Below are 20,509 nucleotides of genomic sequence, written 5' to 3' on the forward strand. Positions count from 1 at the left end.
CTGTCCACATTTGCCCGGAATAAAGAAACTAATTCATTATTATATTAATTCAGAACCATGCAATAGTGGTGTATTAATTGTTGCTGTGTGTTGACATGTTATCTCTGTATTCAACATGATTGACTATAACATGATTGTTGTTGTTTTAATCTATTTTCAACTTGTAGTATTACCTGCTGATAGGGCAATGTCAAAAGAATAGTGGTGTATTAATTGTTGCGGCATGTTGACATGTTATCTCATCACAGGCAATCACTTATGTTGATAATTTTGATTAGATTCTATGGAGTTTAACATATATGTTCATATTTTCTTCTTTTACAAATAAAGTTTTGACAGCCACAAGTACTTTATGTGTGTTCATTTCAGAAAGGGCTTCACATTGTAGCCCATCTGATCCCCGTAATAATAGAGGAGAGTTCGCCTTGCTATTAGTTTGAGTTGTGAAGCAATTAATTCCCAATATCAGCACTTAACTAAAACCATAAATAATAAGTGAAAACCTTCTTCAAACCTTGGAATCACTTCAAACAGACACCAGGACATAGATTAAATGCTATCAATTGGGGCTTCATTCAGGTTCAAACAAACTTAAATCACACAATGCACAACATATGGGAGGAGTTAGTTTGTCTTTGAGCAACAAGCTGCTCCATGACCCCAAATGTTTAACCGAAATGTTAATCTGAAGATGCATACAATGATTCATACCGGGGAAAAACCTTTTATTTGCAGTGTGTGGCAAAAATCACACATGATAACTCATACTGGGGTAAAGCCCTTTACATGTACTGTTTGTGGCAAAGGCTGCAATACCACAAACAATCTAAAATCACACATGATGACTCATACAGGGGAAACACCCTTTGAGTGTAAAGTTTGTGAAAAGGGCTTTATTCGCAAAGATAATCTAAAAGCCCACATGATGACACATACAGGGGGAAAGCCCTTTACATGTACAGTTTGTGCAAGGGATGTAGTCAAAATAGGGACTTAAAACGACACATGAGGACTCATACAGGGGAAAAAGCCCTTTGGGTGTAAAGTTTGCGGCTAAAGGTTTAGAAAAATAGTAGTGTGAAAACACACATGAAGACACATAGGCCTTCAGAGGGAAAAGCTATTAAATGATGAGTGCTTTTTTCAGAGGAGCCAATTGAGTTGACAGCATGATTGATAAAAATGAAATTTTATCTATTTTCAACTTCTAATATTAACTGGTGATAGGTTACTGTGAAATGACTATATGCACTATAGTGGTGTAGTAATAGTTGATGTGTGATGTCACCACACACAATCCCTTATTTTTTTGTATCATTTGTTTAGATTATTTGTCGTTGTTTGTCTTAATTTAATGTTGAATTGTATGGGCATGGTTTACTAGTGTAAAACATGTTCATATGTTCTTGTTTTTCAAATAAAATGTAACAGCTCTGGTCCTTTGTTTGTTCATTACAGAAAGGTCATCACAACACATGTGTTTCACCTCCTTTAATTAACTGGCTGCTGTCTATTCAATCTGACTCATTAAAATGTGTGAAACGGTGAATTGAATGATAGGAGAGTCACATACACTGCATTAGCATTACAATGTCCCAGTCAGCATCAATGAACCAGGTGTGTACTTCATTACAGCCTGAACCATTTGACTCCAATGTTGATCCTGACACAAGCTGAACTACTTAAAGGGGCATTCCACTCATTTTCAACATTTTACTATGTTGTACTAGGTCTGAAAAAAAACATTAACATGGTGAAACACATCTTGATGATGTCATCAAGATGTGTTTCACCATGTTAATGATTTTTTTTCATAATTACAGTTCTAGGAAACACAAAATGGGAGGACTTTCTTTTATTATTTCCACACAACAGCTCTAAGGTATATTAATGACATAGTAAAATGTTGAAAATGGGTGGCTTTCCCCTTTAAGTACTTTGGCACTTAAGTAGTTCAGCTTATTATTTTCCATCATTGTTCTAATCATGCCATCTTTTCATTTTTCCTATCAGGTCATTAGGTGCTTGAGGGGAAGTGCTGCATAGAAAGTTAATTTGATCTGTTCAATCAAGTTTGACAACACTAACAAGAGCTGCTTCATTCTGTGATCCGTATGGACAACACTTCTCTCACACAAACAGCCTTAAAACACACCAGAACAGTCACACTGGAGAGAAACCATATGAATGTGATCATGTGGACAACACTTCTCTGAAAAGTCAAAACTTAAAAGCAACCAGAGAATTCACACTGGGGAGAAACCATATGGATGTGACCTTTTACTTGAACTATTGCTACAATGAACATGACAGGACCATGTCTTATAAGGTTGCAGAACGCATACTGTACATTGTACTTACCCTGTATAGAACTGTATAAATAGAACAGTAATTGCGTGTAAGGTTGGTGACACATCCCTTAGTCATACTATTTACGATATTCCACCCAGACGTTTGTGGCAGCGGTGGCCGAACGGATTGCGGAGCGGTCTTGATACCGGAAGGTCGCCAGTTCGAATCAGCGGTCCGACACATTAAAATTACCACCGCTGAAGTGCCCTTGAGCAAGGCATTGAACCACTACCATGAAATGTTCTATGAGCAGGGCCTGGCTGGAAACAAGTTCTTGAGTTTAGCCCAGATACCCTGGGTAAATATATTTTGGAATTTTACAATAGGCCTACAATTCTTTAAAGGCCGTTTACTCAAAATGAGTTTTCCTCATACCTGGGACAAAGAATCTCCACTTCAGTTGCACTCACATACACCAAACTTTCCAGTCTTATTCATAACTATATTCTGCAGATATTTACAGATGGGTTTGTTGATATATCATTCACAGCCTGATTTACATCACAATTTATACCTAAAAACATGCCGAAAATTGGGGTTTTTAATGCCTGTTGACACTATTTTCTGATTTGTGGAGTGATAATTAGAGATATCTAAAATCCCTTCTGTAATTTTCTTTGTCTCGAATATGTCAACAAAATGAAACAATCATTTTGAACCTGGCTTTATCTGATCTTCAGATTTATCGTCCCGAAATGTATGCAAATTAGCGCATATAATGCCTAATTTGCATATTTAAACATATAATTTCAGAAAACTTGTAATACAAAAAAATCTTAGTTTTAATATAAGTAATCAACTGGAGAAGTTGCATTGTGATAGCTATTAGTTAACTTTTTTTCCCTATTCACCTACCATGTCTCACCTTAAATCAAGTCATGTAAATACTATAGCATTTTATTTTAACAATAAGAGCATTAGAGATAGCTCTCTTAATAGTTGTTCCTCCATTCGGAGGACACTGTTGGTGCCACTTTCACAACCCACATGGCGCGCTGCTTACTAAGCATGAGATGAGTGTTGAGTCACAACCATTAAAGAACGTTCTGAAAACACAATAACAAGCCAACCAGATATTGTTGAGACTTGGAAGCCTGGCAGGCTGGTACAACGGTGTCGACTTGTGTGCCGAAAACAGATGATCCACAAGCTCACGGCGTTGCGTGCACTGTGAGAATACATGGGCTTCAAAATAAAAGCAATGCGGTTTTAGGCCACCCATAATGTAATGGAAGTATGTTCTATTTTCTAATTATCAAGTAATCTTTCGCGGGCCGGTCAGAGTCAGCCCGCAGGTCGTATTTGGCCCGCGGGCAGTACGATGCCCGCAGGCATTTTGCTGCGAGGGGTTTTATTTTATTTATTTCATTCATATCTGTCCAGCTTGATTTAATGTGTCACATTATGCTGTTGTAGCGCTTCAATTTCCCTTCGGAGATTAATAAAGTATATCTCATCTCTCATCAGCTCAGTCTCTCTCAACCAGTTCATTTTGGTTTGCAGTCCTGTCCCTGCAGTCTTGTGTTTTTGTCTCAGGCCAGCTCCACCATGGTCGTCGCTTGGCAGGAGGCCCGAAAAAGCGCTACAAAGACCAACTAAAGACTGCCATGAGGAAATGCTGCCTGAACCCGACTCAGCTGGAGGTCACTGCAGCTCAACGCACCATCTGGCGGCACCTCCTCCAACAAGGAGTGCGCAAGCTTGAGGAGGACAGAGGTGATCGACGGACCAGAGAAACGTCAAAGGAGACATGAAGCCAGAACCACACCCCCAGCCAGTGCTCTTCCCTGTCCTGTTTGTGGTAAAACGTGTGGATCCTCTTTCATGTCACCTAGGAGGAAATTCATGTGATCAATCACAGTTGAGAGATTGCCTGATACATCTGGTATGAAGCTACAGCAGCTGTCAGACAACACATGGCACAGGCCAGATTTAGCTGCGTAAATCAGGTCTAAGCCCATGCGATTCTGTAGTATCATCACCCTCGCAGACTTCTCGAAGGGCACCAAAGATTCAAATCCCTTAACAGTGTAAGCGGGACAAGAAGGACAGGAGCGCAGATTCCGCGCCAGTTCGGCGGTAGCGCCTGATAATAACTGCTACCACAAAGCCACACCATGTCAGTATAGTTGAACCGATTCAAGACAGTCAGAGAGCAAGTGACATTAAAAACCTTCCCACACCCCTGAAGTGAGCCGACATAACAGGAAATGTCATACCCAGGGCGTGTGAAACAGACAGGGAACGTCTCAGTGAGGAGACGTTCATCAATCTGGCCAACCGGGTTGTAAACGCGCCAATTCCTTGCCTCTCTGTAGAGCAGACCTGGGCATTATACGGCCCGGGGGCCAAATGCAGCCCTTTGGCTGACTCTGACCGGCCCGTGAAAGGTTACTTGGAAATTAGAAAATAAAACCTACTTTCTAATTTTACCCGTCGTTATGCGTGGACTAAAGCAAAATAAAAGCAATGGTGCTTTTATTTTGAAGCATGTTTATTCATGTACACGCAACTTTCCTGCCGTGAATTGTGTGTGTGAAATTGACAACCTGTTTTTCGAAAGGCAACCTCAATTATTCATTGCCTAATAATAACATATACTCTTACCAGCTTGTCAAAACAATACCATTTACTGCTTTTTATATAGAAATGAAATGTATATTACTCAGAATTTAGTTCAGCCTTTTTCTCTTTCTCATTTGGCCCCTTGGGAAAAATAATTCCCCACCCCTGCTGTAGAGGGAGGTTGAATTATAACTACGAATCCTTAACCCATTTAGACCGTACGATGTGTGGGAACGTCATAACTAATCCAACCGACAGGTTTTCATTGATATCAAACGAGAGAAAAATATTCTGCATTTTTTTCTTTTCTTTTTTTGGAGTTGGCCTCCTGGGTCATCATGATGCCTGTGGTCAGTGGAGTAGGTCACATGGCGTATCTGTGTGAGAGTGTCAGTCAGCGTAGCTTTGCGATGGGTCTGTGTGTTCTCATAAGTTGAATTCAGCAGTCCGGACAGCGGTGTGGGACTGGGAACTATTTCTAGGAAAGCAGGACCACAAGGGTCTGTACCTGAAGCCCAGATGCATAAAACATACCAACCTTGGTCAGATGGACTGGCATTCTTAAGAGTCAACAAAATGTGAGTGATGTCCTTAGTGATGGATAGTCTCTGTCTCAGTTGTGTGAAGTTAGAGGGCAACAGATAACCCCACCGCCCATCTGTCGACCAAACTGCTTGGCTTCCAGCTACGGCACGCAACCTGTTCATAGTCATCCTGCACATAACACAAGTAAACCGGATACTCCAACGGAGCGGGCGCACTGACAGGACACATATGCACAAACTTCTATCATTACAGTGGAAGTGACACCATTTCGCAGAGTAACATTACCGGCGAGAGATTGACCTGGCTTCTACCCCCTGTTTCCGCGTACCTCAGCAGATCTCTTAGACCTGACAGACCGTAGGTCGGACAGTAGTGGCTGGTATGGGATGTGTTGAAGTTCAATTCACTGAGAAAACTGTTGCGCTTTTCTTTGTCCCTTTTTCAAACTTGACTACAGTCTCAAAAACATAGAGGGAAACTTGACAGAACACGACTCGCTCACTGTATATAAAAAATGACACCCGTGTGAACTGAGTGGTGTAATATAGCCTGTCTGACGTAATGAAATCATGTCTGACGTAATGAAATCACACCCGGGTGAACAGGGTGAACATAGCAACCATGCTCATTTTTTCTGCACTAACAAAGCCAGTTGTAGGAATCACACCCGGATGAACAGGGTGAACATAGCAACCATGCTCATTTTTTCTGCACAACAAAGCCAGTTGTAGGAGTGGTTTACACCACTCAAAAATGAAGGAAAACTCATATACAAAACATTTTTTCCTTTTATTTTACCATGCTCATAAAGTGCTCAAATTGCAATTAAAAAGCAAGCAAAACACTTTATGAGCATGATCAAATAAAATGATTTTCTTTTTTCTTAAGTCTATGGGAGTTTTCCTTCATTTTTGAGTGGTGTAAACCACTCCTACAACTGGCTTTGTTAGTGCAGAAAAAATGAGCATGGTTGCTATGTTCACCCTGTTCACCCGGGTGTGATTTCATTACGTCAGACATGATTTTTGAGTGGTGTAAACCACTCCTACAACTGGCTTTGTTAGTGCAGAAAAAATGAGCATGGTTGCTATGTTCACCCTGTTCACCCGGGTGTGATTTCATTACGTCAGACATGATTTTTGAGTGGTGTAAACCACTCCTACAACTGGCTTTGTTAGTCTGTGCAGAAAAAATGAGCATGGTTGCTATGTTCACCCTGTTCACCCGGGTGTGATTTCATTACGTCAGACATGATTTTTGAGTGGTGTAAACCACTCCTACAACTGGCTTTGTTAGTGCAGAAAAAATGAGCATGGTTGCTATGTTCACCCTGTTCACCCGGGTGTGATTTCATTACGTCAGACATGATTTTTGAGTGGTGTAAACCACTCCTACAACTGGCTTTGTTAGTCTGTGCAGAAAAAATGAGCATGGTTGCTATGTTCACCCTGTTCACCCGGGTGTGATTTCATTACGTCAGACATGATTTCATTACGTCAGACAGGCTATATTACACCACTCAGTTCACACGGGTGTGATTTTTTTTTATATACAGTGAGCGAGTCGTGTTCTGTCAAGTTTTCCTCGAAGTTCAAGTCACTCCATTTTGGAGAACACAGGTGTAGTTGTTATCTTGGTTCAGGTTTCAGGTATACAGTGTTCCACTCTCTTTCTGGGTCTGTGGGTCAGCCAGACATTTTCAGCCACTGTGGTGAAACCTTACGCAAACCAATGCGTACTATGTTTTGGGTCACTGCAAGTCACCATGAGTATTTGGCTTCCAGTTTCCACACAAGAACTGAGAAGATGCACATCATCATTTTTCGACCGCGGTCGAGATCATGGATTCCACAATGCTATGCCAGACTTCCCGGTCCTTCATTGCCACCCCCAGTTCCTGCCTACTGAAGCACCGGTCCTTCATTGCCAACCCCAGTTCCTGCCTACTGAAGCATGTGTCCCTAGCGATGACATCAGGGAACGACAGCTTTCTACCTCTGGTCCGCCCTGAGGCAGGACTCCAGAGAAGAAGGGAAGATAGACAGGGAAGATGCACAGGGAGAGAAAGAAAAATGGAAATCTACAAAACCCCATGAAACTTCACTTAATTTCCATTCTTCTGCACTTCTTCGAATCCTTGTGATTGGCCAGAACAGAGCAGGGACCAGGGATTTGGAATGGGCAGTGACAGCCTGTGACACATTGGTTGACCTTGCAGGGGGTGCAGGGACTTTGAAGGTCAGAGGTCATCCACAGCATGCTCAGGAGATGATGATGATGATGCCAAAGTAGTTCTTGAGCTGCTCCAGGAACATGAAGGTGAGCACTGTGTGAGGAATCAATCGTATCCCAGCCGGGACAAGACCCTTGTAGAACGCCATGGTACCCAGTTTAGCTGTGTCTCGCACGCAATGCATCACCCCCGAGAACTCTCCTTTAGAGTTCATGAGCCTCGTCTTCGTCACACAGGAATGTAGCACAGCCTCCAGCAATGAAGCTAGAGAGGAAATGTGTGAGCATGTTGTCTCCCATCAGGCTTGTTCCCACCACCAGCTGCTTGGCCTGGTCATAACATGCCAGTTGTCCCACGGTGACCAGTGCTCCTCTGCTGGAGGCCACGGTAGCTCCAGAGAACAGTTTTTTCACACCCTCTTCCCTGAAGACTCTGATGAGTCCATCGACAGCGTGTTTGTAATTTATCCTCAGCTCTGGTGGTAGCTTAACATCATTCTGCATCCGGACATTCACCATGTCTGCTGGCGTACCGACAAAACCACCAGTGAAACCGCCAAAAGCTCCCAGCATGACCTTCTGGTAAAACGGCATGGGGCCTGTGTTAGTGCTGCCCAGCATGTCTCTCACGGTCTCATAAATAGCAAATCTAGTCAAGGAATAGGACAGCTGTCTACAAAGAGAGGCAGAGAGGCCATTATATAAAGCCAGCAGTCCGTCATTCTTCACCACATGGACAGCCATCCCCGTCATCCTCATCTGCACCTCCTGCTGTGTCTGCAGATGCACCTTGATGAGATCCAGAGGATGCGTGCAGCATGCGGCCCCGCAGGAGGCGAGCCCCCCGAAATACCAGCGCGACATCCGTTTTTCCGTCATGTTTTCACTTTCCACACAGACAGACAGACTACAGGAAACGGCGCTACTGGACCGTACCAACCAACGCAGTGACTTCCTCCTATATCTAATGTATCAGTCAGTGCCTGGCAGTGCTGCCACGCTGCCACACTTAAGCACGCGTGTAGCTTTGTGGTTCTAAATGATAGACTCGGGACTCGTTAATCTTCAAATATACCGGGCAGTCGCGCGCACGCACGCCACATCATGTCCCAGCACATCACGGACGGTGGATGCGTGGAAGCTTCTGCGTGCATGCAGGGTCAGCATGTGATAGGAAGGACTCAGGAGCAGATCATTCAGAGGGTGGGGAGGGGGTTGTGTCTTGTCTGTGAGAGCTTGCGCGCCCAGCCTTAAAATTTGAGGTCCGGGCTTAACTTCCGCTCACTCGACCCATTGAGTTATAATTGTACTTCCGGCAGTCTTCCGGATGCTTCAAAACGCCACTGAGCAACTTCCATCAAAATTAATAGCAGGGGGTGGGGCTAACACTCCGGTGCGGTCTCTATCCTTTTATTACTCTATGGTTCTACCACATCAATTTGATGTCAGCACTTGGTCAGCCCGGACCAAATATAGGGATTGTCATACTAGACATGTCATATGTCATATAGCCCAACGTGTTAGTCGGATATCCCCATGTATGGAGATTAAATATCCAATGAGCAACTCTCCAGCCACTCTACCCCTGGAGTCCACAGTCAGATCTGATCAGAAGTGATTGATATCCTGGAGGAGTTGTGGAGAACTGACACAGACCAACTCTTATACTACAGAGCCTGATGTGGAGCCACTAACTGCTGTGAATGATTGGCCAAAGAGAACAATAGAACCATATCTCTCCACCAATCACAATCTAACATACTGTGCTCCACCCCTCCCTCCCCAGACATGCTCATGCAACCTTCTACAAATAAAGTGGTAATAAAATGTATTTATGACAAAAAATTATGTTTTGTTAGATTCAATATATTAACCTATGTTTATAATAATAACCTATATTTATCAAATATGCACATATACAATAATGTATGAAAAGTGCCAACATGATTCAACAATGAGTAGCTGAGTACTAGCACTGTCAGAGTTAAAGCAGGAGTGTGTAATCCTAAATCTAATCTACTGAAGCTTTTGTTTTGTACCCATTGTATTACTAAATGTGAAATAACTACTAACTTATATAACTTGACCACAAGTTAAGATGTTGTCACGGCCCCTTGGCCTGGCCTACAGGGCCTATGCTGTGTGTATGGTACTGCCCTGTGTGTGTGTGTTTCTCCCACAGATCATGTGGGCGTCGGCCCACTTCAGACTCCTCATTAGGTGCATTAGGAGCACCTGGCCAGTGCTCCTGGAACCTCTATAAAAGAGGGCTTGCCAGCCATTCGCTGTGTCCTGCTCCAGATGACAGCACCCTTCTGTTTGTTTCCCTTACCTGTTTGATTTGCACACGACAGGTAAAAGTAATTTCCTGTATTGTTTGAAGCCTACTTTGGCAACTATAGTCACAGCATTGTTGAGGAGGTGCATGGTTGTGTTTGAGTAACAATTTTTTTTGAGTAACTAATTAACTGAGTAACACTTTGTTTAAATTACAATTTGTTTTGAATCGTTTGGGTAACAATTTGTTTTGAATGAAAACTTGTTTTGAGTAATTTGAGGGACAATTTGTTTAACATTTTGTTTTTGTTAACAATTTTGAGTAATTGTTTTATCAGTTGTTAAATACAATTATTTAAATTTTGTTTTGTGCTGTCAATTAGTTGCCACTGATTGTGGTAATTGGGGCAGGTGTGGCAGGTGTGTCTAGACAATCTGAGGGGAGGTGTTCCCCACCCACGTAGGTCAGCGGCGTTCCCCCATATGGGATTTGTTTGTTTGATTTCTTTGGGGGTTTTTTGTGTTTAATAGATTGCTGTCCCACACAAGCTGGATAGGGTGGTTTCTCACCATCTTGCTATTGTTGTTTACACTAATAAGTCCTGTAGTGTATTATTTATTATTACAATTACACTTTTGTTTCCCACTGCCTTTCATTGAGTTTTTATTATATATTTTTATTATAAATGTCTTTCTCTTCTGCACTGTATTTTGTTTTACCTATTTTGTTTTAGTTCATCATTATTGCATATACTGTTAGGATGTACCTTATGTCCATACATCAATGTATCATTATGTATATTATATGACGCCTAAAAGCAATCTCAAGTTACCAGTTGATTTCTAGAATGTTGCATAACAACATACCTAGGGGAGAAGAGAGGGGTGGAGCACCTGACCTGGGGGAGGAGATAGAGAGGGGTGGAGCACACATACTGTAGCACTTTGTTGTGATTGGTGGAGATGCTTCTATTGTTCTCCTCTTTGGCCAATCAATCCAAGCAGTTAGTGCATGGTTACAACTCTATAAGAAGAGTTTGTAGTTGTCAGTTTCCACAACTCCTCCAGGATATCAAACTTTTCTGATCACATCTGACTGTTGACCCCAGACTTCAGGTGAAGATGAACTCTCTCAAGGAACCCACCAGGAACAATTATGCTCAACAGGGAGGACCCAAAGATCATCAAGACCTCTGTAAGTTACTTACTTTTCATTGGCATATTATGTGTGTATATGGGTATATAGAATAAGGATGTTTTTATCTATGCCTGTGTATTTGTTTTAATATTAGCACACACACAAAAGACAACCAGTTTTTCTATGTCTATTTTTCTAAAATGCAATTTAGAAATGAATTATAAATGGCTGCCTAAATGTATTATTTAACACGTTTTCCTTTGTCTTTGTTTCCAAATCAGTGTTGCATCAACAGTCTGCCTTCCCCGTTCTACCAGATGTGAATAACCAAAGAAGCTTGGCTACGCAAAAATGCCACTGCTGTGATTATTGTGGGAAGTGCTTCCCTATAATGTCCAAACTTAAATTACACAAGGGAATTCACACTGGAGAGAAACCCTATGAATGTGATCAGTGTGGACAACACTTCTCTCAAATGGCACACATGAAAAGTCACCAGAAAGTTCACACTGGTGAGAAACCCTATGAATGTGATCAGTGTGGACAACACTTCTCTGTATTGGCCAACCTTAAAAGACACCAGATAATTCACACTGGAGAGAAACCCTATGGATGTGATCAGTGTGGACAACACTTCTCTATAATGTCCAAACTTAAAATCCACCAGAGAATTCACACTGGAGAGAAACCCTATGAATGTGATCAGTGTGGACAACATTTCTCTCGAATGGACAGCCTTAAAATCCACCAGAGAATTCACACTGGAGAGAAACCCTATGGATGTGATCAGTGTGGGCAACACTTCTCTCAAATGGGAACTCTTAAAACCCACCAGAGAATTCACACTGGAGAGAAACCCTATGGATGTGATCAGTGTGAACAACGCTTCTCTCATTTGTCCAGTCTTAAAATCCACCAGATAATTCATACTGGAGAGAAACACAAATCATCTTGATGTGTGTGGAAATGCTTTTAGTAATTCAAATAATTAGAATAGAAGTTCACAAGGTTGTACACACCAGGTTTCCTGTGGGTTTTTTTTACACTAATTCAACACACCGGAAATGCCATGTGTGTACACAAAGATACATCTGTTTAGTTTAAGAGCTTCCTTATAGTGGATGAGAAACTCCAGCAAATCTACACAACTAAGTGTAGCATGATGATCCATTATGGTCCTTCTTAAGCAAATGTTTATTGGAAAGGCCAAACTGTTAAACTGCGTAAAACATGAGCATGCTAAGTTTAGATTAATATAATGGCAATGAAACAATTATTGTTGAAACATAGTATTTGAATGAACTGTTTAGGGAAGAACAGTATGCTGTTTTCTGTTGTAACTACATTTAGCTTCAGGCAGAAATAGAAATAGTCTCTCAATATTAATTTTATTTTATTAGTTTAATTGTAATTGTATCACATTTAGATGATTTTGACTCTGTTTGTTCATGCTACCTATTTTATTTCGCCATGCTTTGTTACTTTTCTTGCAATGTAAATAATGTTTAACAATTGTGACACAAATACAAAATAAAGACAAACATTCAAAGTCAATTTTTTTTAGCTTTTGTTTATTAGAGTATATAGCTCAGTGGCCTTGTGGTTAGTGTCCGCCCTGAGACTGGGAGATCGGGGTTCGATCCCCGGCCGAGTCATACCAAATGGGACCCTGTGCCTCCCTGCTTGACACTCAGCATCAAGGGTTGGTCCCTGCGACATACTAGCGTCATGTCCAGGGGGTGTACTTGTACTTGGCCTCATGGGTCGGCATGGGTACTTACTTATTTATAAGAGTATATGTGTGGTAATTTCAGTCACATGAAATACCTTTTGGAAGGCAATAACACACCTTGTAATGTAGGAGCACATGGCAGCGGTGGCCAAACGGATTGCGGACAACCTGATGTTGTGGTTCTGAAAGGATTTGGAGCAATCATGTGCAAATTAGGTTTCATATGTACTTTATTTGTTAATGGCTCGGCGTAAATCGTAAGAGGGAGATGAGAGAATCTCATTCATACAATGGTAGAGTATAGGGTTCTAGTACATGTAATGCAATTGAAAATCAGGACAGAATAGTTAGAACCTTTGCCACAATACTATAGCTTTACTGAATCAAGCTAAAAGTTTTGCCACCACGCCTATAGGAAACTCACTGTGCTCTTTGTTGTGGTCTGGAAGTCGACTCAGTACATCACCAACACCAAGCTGAGACCAGGGCAGGAATTTCACGGCGGCCACGGCGGCCATGGCCGTCGTTGCCCCTCTCTTTGGCCTTGTGCCCCTCGAAAAAGTATATGCCCAGACGGCCACAGTGGCCGCGGTGCCCATGTGCCCCGACCGGCGCCCACAGCAGTTCATTTTACCGTTTGTCCTCTGCGCAATTTTCCAGTCATTACGGTAACCTTCCCCAAACGTCTCGCGCAGACTTGTATTGTCTGTAGGCTATTGTAGTTGTGTTGCCATTTGCCAAGTGGTTTGATTCTTTCGCGTTACTTTGCCTCCTCCCTCCTCCTCCTCCGCTCCATGCACGCATACACGCACTGACAGCTCTCACTCACACTGACACTCAGCGCTTCAGGATTATTATCACACAGAGCCCGTGTGTTAAGACCAACGTGACTCGTCTTCATGGACATATAAACTCACAAAACAACACCACGCAACAGCATAGACTGCAGGACTCCTCCACCATTTACCACGCTATCGTCTGCTACGTTAGTTGACAGAGTAAATTGTTTAAACAGCCAACGCTGGCCACTACACGGCTAATATCGCTAGCCAAACGCTAGTAGCCAAGCACCAGAGCGCGCTCACTGTACACCACGCGTCGCTCGCTTAATAATCATTCATTTCTGTATCAATGCGGACATAACGTGGTAAATGTTCATAAGCACACAATTGTACAAAATGCTTTTTACACTTGACTTATCTCCAGAGTCCTCAGTCCTGCAGCCCCACAATGCCATATGCCAGTCTAGCCTTAAAATCTACATTTATATGTTATTCAATATATTACTTTAGCACAAAATATAGGCTTTTCTACACCAAGCCCTCATTCAAAAGTTATGTAAGTAATTAAGTAAATGTTATTTATAAAGCACCTTTTGAAACAAAGTTAGAAGGTGCTGAACAATTTGCACAGTATAAACAATAGAAGAAAATTAAAAACAAGGAACATATCACACAGTTGTGACTATAGCAGAAGAAAAACAAACAAGGCAGAACAGAAACATAGGGCTATAAAAATGAATGTAGCCTATTTAAGAAGAACTATTCTGAACCAATGTTCGCCTTTAAATAAAAAAAAATGTAATCATCCTTAACCTTTAAGCTAAAATAATGATGACCGCTTAAAATCATTGTTTTAATTGATGGCCTTCATGCCCTGGCACTTGGCCTTGTGCCCTCAAAAAGTTGACCACACTAAAGGCCAAGTGGCCTTGCCCCTAAAAGGATGAAATTCCAGGCCTGGCTGAGACTGTACCAGAGCTGTGTCCTGTCCTGTCTAAACTATCAAACTTCAACAATAAAGGCTTACGGAAAATACAATGGATATCGTGGTCCAAAACCATCTCCAACTAACACCTTCTTAAGGAAAACATGGCTACCATCCTTATGAGAAGATGGTGGAAATGGATTGGACATGTGATGTTGGTGGGCATGACTAGTTCACCTCACCTATCACTGCATCAGTTTAACTTTTTTCCCTTTAAGGTCACTGCTATATCCATTGTGCACATGGATTTACATGTAGATGACAACTCTACGCATGTCGATCATTGAGTGTGAATGGGACTGTCTCTCTCTCCTCCATCTTGTTATTCAAGCAAGATTGTTCAAATATAAACCACAGCCCACCTTTATTTACGTAAAGCTTAATTACGGCTATGCGTTCTGCATGGCATTTACATATGGGAACTTGAATGGCCTTGCATGTGTCTTAATGGCTCTGCTTGGATATCAAGATGGAGATGAGAGGCTCTCTTTCAAACATGAGGACATCAATACAGTCCTTTGTAGCATACAGAATGGATAACAGCGACCTTTACAACACAATAAGTCCTGTAGTGTATTGTTTTCTAATTGAGGCCTACAGTGACATCTTCATCTTGTCTGCTCATTTCGTATGATTGACTTTATTAGTCACACATGTAAACAGCGCGTGATACAGTTTTGATACAGACATTACAGCTAAACACATATAAAAATTTATTTAGATTTTACACATACATTTTTGTTGCATAAGACAATTTGGTGAACAGCAGAGACTCCAGTGGGAGTCCCAATGAGAGTGTTTTCTGTTTGGTAGAAAATACTAATGCCATTTTTTTGGTGGGTGATGCCATTTGAGAGAAGTGTTGTGCACACTGATCACATCCATAGGGTTTCTCCCCAGTGTGAATTCTCTGATGGCTTTTAAGTTTGGCCATTATAGAGAAGTGTTGTCCACACTGATCACATCCATAGGGTTTCTCTCCAGTGTGAATTATCTGGTGTCTTTTAAGGTTGGCCAATACAGAGAAGTGTTGTCCACACTGATCACATCCATACGGTTTCTCACCAGTGTGAACTTTCTGGTGTACTTTAAGGCTGCTCATGTGAGCAAAGTGTTGTCCACACTGATCACATCCATAGGGTTTCTCTCCAGTGTGAACTTTTTGGTGACTTTTAAGGTGTGCCATTCTAGAGAAGTGTTGTCCACACTGATGACATTCATAGGGTTTCTCTAGGAACTATATGAGTATTTATTGTAGCCTACAGTCTACACACCTTTTACTTGAATTATTACTATATTGAGCATGCCAGGAGTGAGTCTTAATGTTACAACAATGTACATACTGTCCTTTGTACATAGCCTGTAACTACATGTACTACATGTAACTACATCTAGTGGAGAATAAGAAATGCGTCATGTTCTAACAGTTGTGTGTAAGGATGGTGACACATCCCTTTGTGTTGATGTGATGATAGTAAAATTATGAGAGAATAATAGTAGTTGTGGACATGGGGTGAGTTGATATGTTATCTGACAATTGGTGTGAATGAAACATTCCTTTTAGATTGACCAGTTACACAACTTTAACAACTTTATGTTACAAAGGGGTTTGTATCACTGAGACTGTACCAGAGCTGTAACATATCTACCCTGCTATACGGTTCTGAATGTTGGAGAATGACATAAAAGAATCCCCACAAACTGTCAACCTTCCACACCAAAAGTTTACGGAAAATACATATGTCACACATATTGGTTGGTATTCTAGCAGCCAAGCCAATGAGACTGAGGTCTCACTGATAGCAGTGGATAGCAGTTACCTTTACAGAAAAAGATTAAATGCATATTTGTACTTTACTTTTCAGACAGAAATAGTTTGAGGTAACCTGGTAACTTCAACAATCATGTTACATTCTCAAGTAGCCCACCGTCAAAGACAAAAACTAAGTATTTGTTTATTTTCACTTCTTAGAGCTCAACTCAGATGACCCAATACTGAACGTGTTGGTTGTGAACCATGGCAATTAGGCTACGTAATATTTCTCACATACATCTCAACTCAGATCATGGTGCATGGACTGAAACATGCACATGTTGTGGACCATGACAATTACATCATATGCCCATGTCTCCTCACCAACACAGGGTAAACAACACAGCTGCACCAAACAAATTAATCATGCATAATAATTGCAGATGTTATGACAGCCATAATTCACATGTGACAATGTGAAAACAGTAAGCTAGGGCAGGACATGTCACAGAGTGAGCAGTAGGCTACCACAATAATTCTGAGCTTAGGTGGTTCGAGCATCTGGAAAGGATGCCTCTCAGATGTAGTTTGAGGTTTTGCCTGATTGCATAAAGTCAAAGACTGACTTTGACATTGTAACAAGTGGATTCTGAATTGCTGAGGACATTGCATTGCTGAGAGCTTGCAAACCAGCTTGCAAGTTTCACTACATTCTTAAAGAAAGCTGGTGCCACATTGTCAAAGCTGAAAATACTCTTCTGCCTTATTAAAATAAGAGTGTAGACTGTAGAGAGACATGAACTGATTTGAATGTTTTATTGATTGATTGAATACTAACATGACTGTTAACAGAGGTAGTAAAGTCAAAGGATAAAACTATTATATGTAGTAGTACGGTAGTTGTAATTGTGATTCAAGCGGAGACAATAGTTAGATGCAATGAAGCAGTAATAAAGAAAGTAGTCGGATGCATTGGAATAAATGTATCTAATAATGTATCTTTAAACTCTTGACTAATACAATAAGAATGGCATAAGCGATCATCATGCAAAATGTTTCTTGTCCTGTATAATTAAGTTGTCATACTGTTCACACTAATCAGATGTATCTTTTTTATGTGTGCGCTCATGACGTTTCCGGTGGCTTGAAGTAGTAAAACTCTGTCCACACTGACCACAAGGGAACAGTTTAAATCCAGTGTGTACAACCATGTGAACTTCTACATCATTTGATTGACGAAAGGATTTTCCACACACATCACATTGAAAGGGCTTCTCCCCAGTGTGGATTCTCTGGTGTTGTTTAAGGATCGACATTTGAGAGAAGTGTTGCCCACACTGATCACATCCATAGGGTTTCTCTCCAGTGTGACTCATCTTGTGTTTTTTAAGGGTGGACATTCTAGAGAAGTGTTGCCCACACTGATCACATCCATAGGGCTTCTCTCCAGTGTGAATTATCTTGTGTTGTTTAAGGGTGGACATTCTAGAGAACTGCTGTCCACACTGATCACACCCATAGGGTTTTTCTCCAGTGTGAATTGTCTGGTGTTTTTTAAGGATGGCCATTTGAGAGAAGTGATTTCCACACAGATCACACCCATAGGGTTTCTCTCCAGTGTGAATTATCTGGTGTGTTTTAAGGTGTTCCATTTGAGAGAAGTGTTTTCCACACTGATCACACCCATAGGGTTTCTCTCCAGTGTGAATTCTCTGGTGTATTTTAAGTTTGGTTGTGGTAGGGAAGCATTTTCCACACTGGTCACAGCAGTGGAGTTTTTTCTTAGCCAAGCGTCTTTGTTCATTCACCTCTGGTAGGACAGGGAGGCCAGACCGATGACGCAACACTGGATAGGAAACAAAGACAGGGAAGGTCGTTGAGAGGTCGTTGTGTGTTCTAAATATATGGTGCATTTATATACCGCCTTTATCCAAGGTGCTTTACATAGATTGTGCATCAATCTATGTACCCCCCCACCCCCCACACACTTAACAGAACCATTAAACTGTGTAAATCCCCAACAACTTTTAGTTGTAGCTACTAACAATGACCATAATAATGTTTGCTACCAACTTAGAGCAACTCATGATGCAATATTGTATTTATTTTAGATGAGCTATGTTCAGTGTTCATTGCTAGACAAACCAGAAATGATCTAAATGTACTGCAAAGCAAAGCTGTACTGCAGTTGAAACTACAATTTCAACTTCAATGTTTCATTACATTGAAACAAAAAGATTGAGAATACAATGAATATTGAGACTTGTTACAATTTCAACATACCACTGTCTTTTCTTTCCTCCTGTTCAGCAAAGTTGAGGTTGACAGAGTTCATCTTCACCTGAAGTCTGGAGTCCACAGTCAGATCTGATCAGAAGTGATTGATATCCTGGAGGAGTTGTGGAGAACTGACACAGACCAACTCTTATACTACAGAGCCTGACGTGGAGCCACTAACTGCTGTGAATGATTGGCCAAGGAGAACAATAGAACCATATCTCTCCACCAATCACAATCTAACATACTGTGCTCCACCCCTCCCTCCCCAGACATGCTCATGCAACCTTCTACAAATAAAGTGGTAATAAAATGTATTTATGACAAAAAATTATGTTTTGTTAGATTCAATATATTAACCTATGTTTATAATAATAACCTATTTACAGCAGCCAAGCCAGTGAGACTGAATTAATGCTGACATCCTTTCATTTAACATTCTCTCATGTAGGCCTATTCATTATTGCTAGACACCTATTGTTGAAACTCATTTGAAGTTTTTAGTGATTGATTGAATACTTTATAACGATTGTTAACTTTACGATGATTGTAAACAGTAGAAGTAGTAAAGTCAAATGATAAAATGATAACATGAAACACCCAGGGCGTATTATATGAGGTTTTATTTGTCACTTGTAGTAGTTATTGAACTTGTAGGTACATGTAAAATAAAATAAACCATTATGCATGTCCTCGCATGTGATTGAGACTCACCTTCAAATTGTTATTCAAGCAGACACTCCAGTATAACAACGGAATCATAATAATAAAGCATGCAGTGGTTAGATGCAATGAAGCAGTGTTACAATTATTAGGCTTCGTATGATGTCAATTAGCCAGAAATCAAATGTAACCCCGACTCGCCAGCGAATCAAATACACATTTAATTCCTATCTACTTGCATCTCATTAACGTCCAATGAAGACGTGAGTCACTTAGCCTGTCAATATACACATAGTTTCCACTCGGAATGAAGCGATTTGAAACTATGTACATACTGTGTATCTTACCATAAAAACGTCTATCTGAAGACGTGAGTTACGAATACCTGGTATGAATAAATACTGTGTTACAGTTCCCCCCAATATAAAACAAATCAAATACACACAGACGGAATCAAAGAGTAGTCCGGAGATTTGTTTAGATTGTACCAGCAAAATGAGATATTTATTCTATCGAAATACTGTTACAAAAATACTTGCACCTGGACGTGTGCAATCATTCATTCAAAATAATACCACATAGCAAATGAACGAGCGCGTCAACAGGTATTTAGTGGAGACATGAGCTTCAGCTAAATAAACTGTTGTGCATTGAAAATATATATTTTGCCAGGCCGGTGTGAGTCCTACTGTTGATAACTCGCGCGGTGAAGCGGAGTTAGTCAAGGGTAGTACACAATTAAATTCGATCTGGTCAAAATTATATTACAATTATAGCTTCGTTCTGTTTAAAACACGTAGCAAAGAATAGATAGTATAGTTTTAGGAAGAAGAAAGAGGGAAGAGGAAAAGAGGAGAGGCTCTATGGTTGGCGTAAGATTTAAATGACAAAACTAAGTCAAAAGGTAGCTAACCCTATCATTAGTATTTGTATTAAACGAATGTCGTTCTGGGAGCTCGAATGTTCTCAAATACATCTTTGACCAACCTTTCTGATGATGAAACCTCAGCGGCGCTCGGAAACTGGATACCAGGGTTAAGTTGACAAAATTAGTTTCCAGCGCGGCACGTGAGTGTAACTTTACTCGTCCTTCTTTGGTTAAAGTATAAAGTATGAAAGTCGATCAAATCGTTTCATATGGAAACCCACAAGTTGTTAGCAGACGGGACTCGCTCTAAGTCCTAGTGTGGTTTCGCGGAGGTGCAGC

General features: G+C 41.0%; 1 long non-coding RNA gene and 1 pseudogene across 2 annotated transcripts; one reads left to right on the forward strand and one right to left on the reverse strand.

Annotated features, from left to right (window-relative positions):
* Nucleotides 1–7,724: 7,724 nt before the first annotated feature.
* Nucleotides 7,725–8,608, reverse strand: LOC306926362 (mitochondrial dicarboxylate carrier-like; annotated as a pseudogene). Its single transcript has one exon. The product of its transcript is annotated as a mitochondrial dicarboxylate carrier-like (transcript).
* A 1,354-nt stretch (nt 8,609–9,962) lies between these two features.
* Nucleotides 9,963–12,585, forward strand: LOC306926759. The gene is made up of 3 exons (XR_013790428.1): nt 9,963–10,049; nt 11,082–11,167; nt 11,392–12,585. It is a non-coding gene; the product is annotated as an uncharacterized lncRNA (long non-coding RNA).
* Nucleotides 12,586–20,509: the final 7,924 nt, after the last annotated feature.

This window comes from Electrona antarctica (assembly GCF_951216825.1).
Source record: "Electrona antarctica genome assembly, chromosome: 7".
NCBI classification, from domain to species: domain Eukaryota; kingdom Metazoa; phylum Chordata; class Actinopteri; order Myctophiformes; family Myctophidae; genus Electrona; species Electrona antarctica.